The sequence below is a fragment of the Schistocerca serialis genome, unplaced genomic scaffold, assembly GCF_023864345.2.
Source record: "Schistocerca serialis cubense isolate TAMUIC-IGC-003099 unplaced genomic scaffold, iqSchSeri2.2 HiC_scaffold_1061, whole genome shotgun sequence".
NCBI lineage: Eukaryota > Metazoa > Arthropoda > Insecta > Orthoptera > Acrididae > Schistocerca > Schistocerca serialis.
In genome coordinates this window covers 112501-117500 of record NW_026047252.1, presented here as the reverse complement: position 1 = coordinate 117500, position 5000 = coordinate 112501, and the positions used below count along the sequence as shown (strand labels likewise).

The window sequence follows — 5000 nt, the reverse complement described above, 5'->3', positions numbered from 1 at the left end:
CCAGACACTATCACACACTACTCTCTGCCTCTAACAGGCACACACACAATATCTAACCACCAGCATGGAAGAACATCCGGTGCATCCTCTCCGCCACATTACACAATCCACACTATCATAACCAGACCGGGAGGTCCACCCAGAAAACAGAATATCCCACCCTTCCGACATCCGCCATTGCTCAGCTAAGCCACGAACACCCACACATGTCCTACACAGGGGTGCACCCAACATCACAATACTGCCTCCTGTCACAGTACACAAACAATGGCAGGAATGAAAGACACAGATCTGCCACAACCTTGGAATCGGAGCGCCGCCTGTCATGAGCCACAAGTGCATCCTGACGTGACAAATCGGATGATCCCGCAGGCATGCACTTACGATAATCACTATCAACGAACCTGCCGCCCCCTCCCCCCCCAAAATACACCTTTCCCTACAACGTGTACCTTAACCTAAGCTATATTGTACCTTAACCTAAGCGATATTGTACCTTAACCTAAGGTATATCGTACCTTAACCTAACCTACATTGCGCCTTCACCTAACCTACGTTGTACCTTAACCTAACCTACGTTGTACCTTAACCTAACCTACGTTGTACCTTAACCTAACCTACGTTGTACCTTAACCTAACCTACGTTGTACCTTATCCTAACCTACGTTGTACCTTAACCTAACCTACGTTGTCCCTTAACCTAACCTACGTTGTACCTTAACCTAACCTACGTTGTACCTTAACCTAACCTACGTTGTGCCTTAACCTAACCTACGTTGTGCCTTAACCTAACCTACGTTGTGCCTTAACCTAACCTACGTTGTGCCTTAACCTAACCTACGTTGTGCCTTAACCTAACCTACGTTGTGCCTTAACCTAACCTACGTTGTGCCTTAACCTAACCTACGTTGTGCCTTAACCTAACCTATGTTGTGCCTTAACCTAACCTATGTTGTGCCTTAACCTAACCTATGTTGTGCCTTAACCTAACCTATGTTGTGCCTTAACCTAACCTATGTTGTGCCTTAACCTAACCTATGTTGTGCCTTAACCTAACCTATGTTGTGCCTTAACCTAACCTATGTTGTGCCTTAACCTAACCTATGTTGTGCCTTAACCTAACCTATGTTGTGCCTTAACCTAACCTATGTTGTGCCTTAACCTAACCTATGTTGTGCCTTAACCTAACCTACGTTGTGCCTTAACCTAACCTACGTTGTGCCTTAACCTAACCTACGTTGTGCCTTAACCTAACCTACGTTGTGCCTTAACCTAACCTACGTTGTGCCTTAACCTAACCTACGTTGTGCCTTAACCTAACCTACGTTGTGCCTTAACCTAACCTACGTTGTGCCTTAACCTAACCTACGTTGTGCCTTAACCTAACCTACGTTGTGCCTTAACCTAACCTACGTTGTGCCTTAACCTAACCTACGTTGTGCCTTAACCTAACCTACGTTGTGCCTTAACCTAACCTATGTTGTGCCTTAACCTAACCTATGTTGTGCCTTAACCTAACCTATGTTGTGCCTTAACCTAACCTATGTTGTGCCTTAACCTAACCTATGTTGTGCCTTAACCTAACCTATGTTGTGCCTTAACCTAACCTATGTTGTGCCTTAACCTAACCTATGTTGTGCCTTAACCTAACCTACGTTGTGCCTTAACCTAACCTACGTTGTGCCTTAACCTAACCTACGTTGTGCCTTAACCTAACCCATATTGTACCTTAACCTAACCCATATTGTACCTTAACCTAACCCATATTGTACCTTAACCTAACCCATATTGTACCTTAACCTAACCCATATTGTACCTTAACGTAACCTAATTTGTGCCTTAACGTAACCTAATTTGTGCCTTAACGTAACCTAATTTGTGCCTTAACGTAACCTAATTTGTGCCTTAACGTAACCTAATTTGTGCCTTAACGTAACCTAATTTGTGCCTTAACGTAACCTAATTTGTGCCTTAACGTAACCTAATTTGTGCCTTAACGTAACCTAATTTGTGCCTTAACGTAACCTAATTTGTGCCTTAACGTAACCTAATTTGTGCCTTAACGTAACCTAATTTGTGCCTTAACGTAACCTAATTTGTGCCTTAACGTAACCTAATTTGTGCCTTAACGTAACCCATGTTGTGCCTTAACGTAACCCATGTTGTGCCTTAACGTAACCCAATTTGTGCCTTAACGTAACCCATGTTGTGCCTTAACCTAACCTATATTGTGCCTCAACCTAACCTATATTGCGCCTTAACCTGACGCACGTTGTCGCTGAACCTGCTCTGTAATTGTTATGCAACTCGTTAAATTAGTGTAGTGTTGCCTAACCGCAACCCTCGCAATATAGTTCGCTATTCGCACTGCCCGGTCCCCTGTGTATCGCGTCATGTTAAACACCTTGCAGGTGTTGCTGACTTTCCACATGCTCCTGCTATACACTGTAATGTGGATAGCAGCAGGACGTACATGCCCCCCCCCCCCCTTCCCCCCTGCCTTCGCAAGCTGGTCGTTGAGAAGTTTGCATGTTCAATGCCCTTCGCATGCCGACGTACTCAGCCTACGTTGTGGTACGGCCTGTCACCTGTCCGCCGATGTACGCAAAACCCACAAACTGTACTGCACATTGGTCCGTATGTACTGAATGATACATCGTGGCACATGTGTGACCGTACGACGACTGCGCCTAGCAACGGCAGACCATACAGTCCAAATATTGTGCACGCAGCTACGTGTCGTCTCCCTATAAGAGCTGGATTGCAGTGTGGTACGCCATTCAGACGTGTGGGAGGAACGGACGCCCTGGATGGCGATCAGCATGAGCAGTCTGTTGATGTAGTGGAGCGTGTATTCGGACGTAGTCGTCTCTTCTCACACACCGTGATAGCATGTTGCACCGCGTTCCACATCTGCGACATCCTGCAGAGGCCGGCTGACAGTCGTTCGCGCAATGGACACCGCATACGTACGGGGGCTACCTTCCACGTGTTCTCGAGGCGTGCACATGTTGTTGCGTCTATGTGGGCAGACGTAGTGTGTTGTGACACCTGACACAGGCATGCAATACTCGTTGCAAATGGCGATGGACGTCTACGTTTGCTGGTGACGTTACGCAAATGAACAACAGGTAACCCGTTGTGGTGCGGTTGTTCTCGCTAGAGGTGAATCAGTGTTGGCGACGATCGGTCGAGCTATTAACCGGTTGTTTCAGGGATACCCACCATGCCCACGAACGTGAAAGGGGACCCACCATGCCCACGAACGCGAAAGGGGATCTGGGTGTGAGGCGATACGCGGCGGTGGCTGGGTGGGACCGTCCCCGGCCGGTGAGGGGGGGGCCGCCCGGCGTGCTGGCAGCGCGGTGCGTGGGCGCACGCGCTACAGCCGGCTGGTGGGGGCGGCCAGTGGCAGGCGCGCCGGCCGACGGACGCGGCAGGCGGCGCAGCTGCGCGCCGGCGCCCCCTGCTCGCGGCGCCTTGCGGCCAAAGTAGGTCCTCGCGGGCCCGGTGCGAAGCGCGGTGGCCATCTGCAGTGTGCTGGTCCGATTGAGGACTGTGTGCGCTGAGGATGCGCCGCCGCCCGGCGCTCGGCGCCGCGACGCCGTCTGCTGCTCGGTCGCCCCAGCGGTTCTCGCAGGTGGTTTGTATCGCAGCTGTGCGGACGTGTTGGCGCGTGCGCTGTGCTGGGAGAGTTCGCTTCGGCACCCAAGTGGGGCTTTTGTCCTTCTGTGGCGCTGGCGTTGGAGCTGCCGGTCACCGTAGGTGGCGCGTGTTGTCTCCCGCCGGCAATGCCACGACAGCACGCTCCCGGGCCTCTGTCGGCAGCGGCAAGCTCAGTTGGGAGCACGGGTGGTCGCACCTAAAGCGTCTACTCGCCTAACTCCGGGCGATTGCGCCTCTCTCGAACCCGACCAAGTACTTAGGACGGCGCTGCGCGCCGCCGGGACCTGAGAGGGTTTCGAGGTGTGTTGTGCAGGGGAGCTCAGCCTCCTCCTGTTTGCAGAATAATTGAGCGGACGCTTGCGTGTTCGCGCGGGCCCCCGGGACACACTCCCGGGCGGCCGGCTGCTCAGCTCTAGTTGACGCAGCTCCCTGGTTGATCCTGCCAGTAGTCATATGCTTGTCTCAAAGATTAAGCCATGCATGTCTCAGTACAAGCCGCATTAAGGTGAAACCGCGAATGGCTCATTAAATCAGTTATGGTTCCTTAGATCGTACCCACGTTACTTGGATAACTGTGGTAATTCTAGAGCTAATACATGCAAACAGAGTCCCGACCAGAGATGGAAGGGACGCTTTTATTAGATCAAAACCAATCGGTCGGCTCGTCCGGTCCGTTTGCCTTGGTGACTCTGAATAACTTTGGGCTGATCGCACGGTCCTCGTACCGGCGACGCATCTTTCAAATGTCTGCCTTATCAACTGTCGATGGTAGGTTCTGCGCCTACCATGGTTGTAACGGGTAACGGGGAATCAGGGTTCGATTCCGGAGAGGGAGCCTGAGAAACGGCTACCACATCCAAGGAAGGCAGCAGGCGCGCAAATTACCCACTCCCGGCACGGGGAGGTAGTGACGAAAAATAACGATACGGGACTCATCCGAGGCCCCGTAATCGGAATGAGTACACTTTAAATCCTTTAACGAGTATCTATTGGAGGGCAAGTCTGGTGCCAGCAGCCGCGGTAATTCCAGCTCCAATAGCGTATATTAAAGTTGTTGCGGTTAAAAAGCTCGTAGTTGGATTTGTGTCCCACGCTGTTGGTTCACCGCCCGTCGGTGTTTAACTGGCATGTATCGTGGGACGTCCTGCCGGTGGGGCGAGCCGAAGGCGTGCGACCGCCTCGTGCGTGCTCGTGCGTCCCGAGGCGGACCCCGTTGAAATCCTACCAGGGTGCTCTTTATTGAGTGTCTCGGTGGGCCGGCACGTTTACTTTGAACAAATTAGAGTGCTTAAAGCAGGCAAGCCCGCCTGAATACTGTGTGCATGGAATAATGG

At 51.5% G+C, this 5000-nt stretch overlaps 1 non-coding gene across 1 annotated transcript in view; it reads left to right on the top strand.

The window, feature by feature from the left end:
• The first annotated feature begins 4092 nt into the window (after positions 1-4092).
• The window catches only part of LOC126430841 (small subunit ribosomal RNA), a 1909-nt gene continuing 1001 nt past the window's right edge, over positions 4093-5000 (top strand). Inside the window, exon 1 of the ribosomal RNA XR_007577359.1 lies at positions 4093-5000. This exon is cut by the window's right edge and continues 1001 nt beyond it. This is a non-coding gene — a ribosomal RNA (small subunit ribosomal RNA).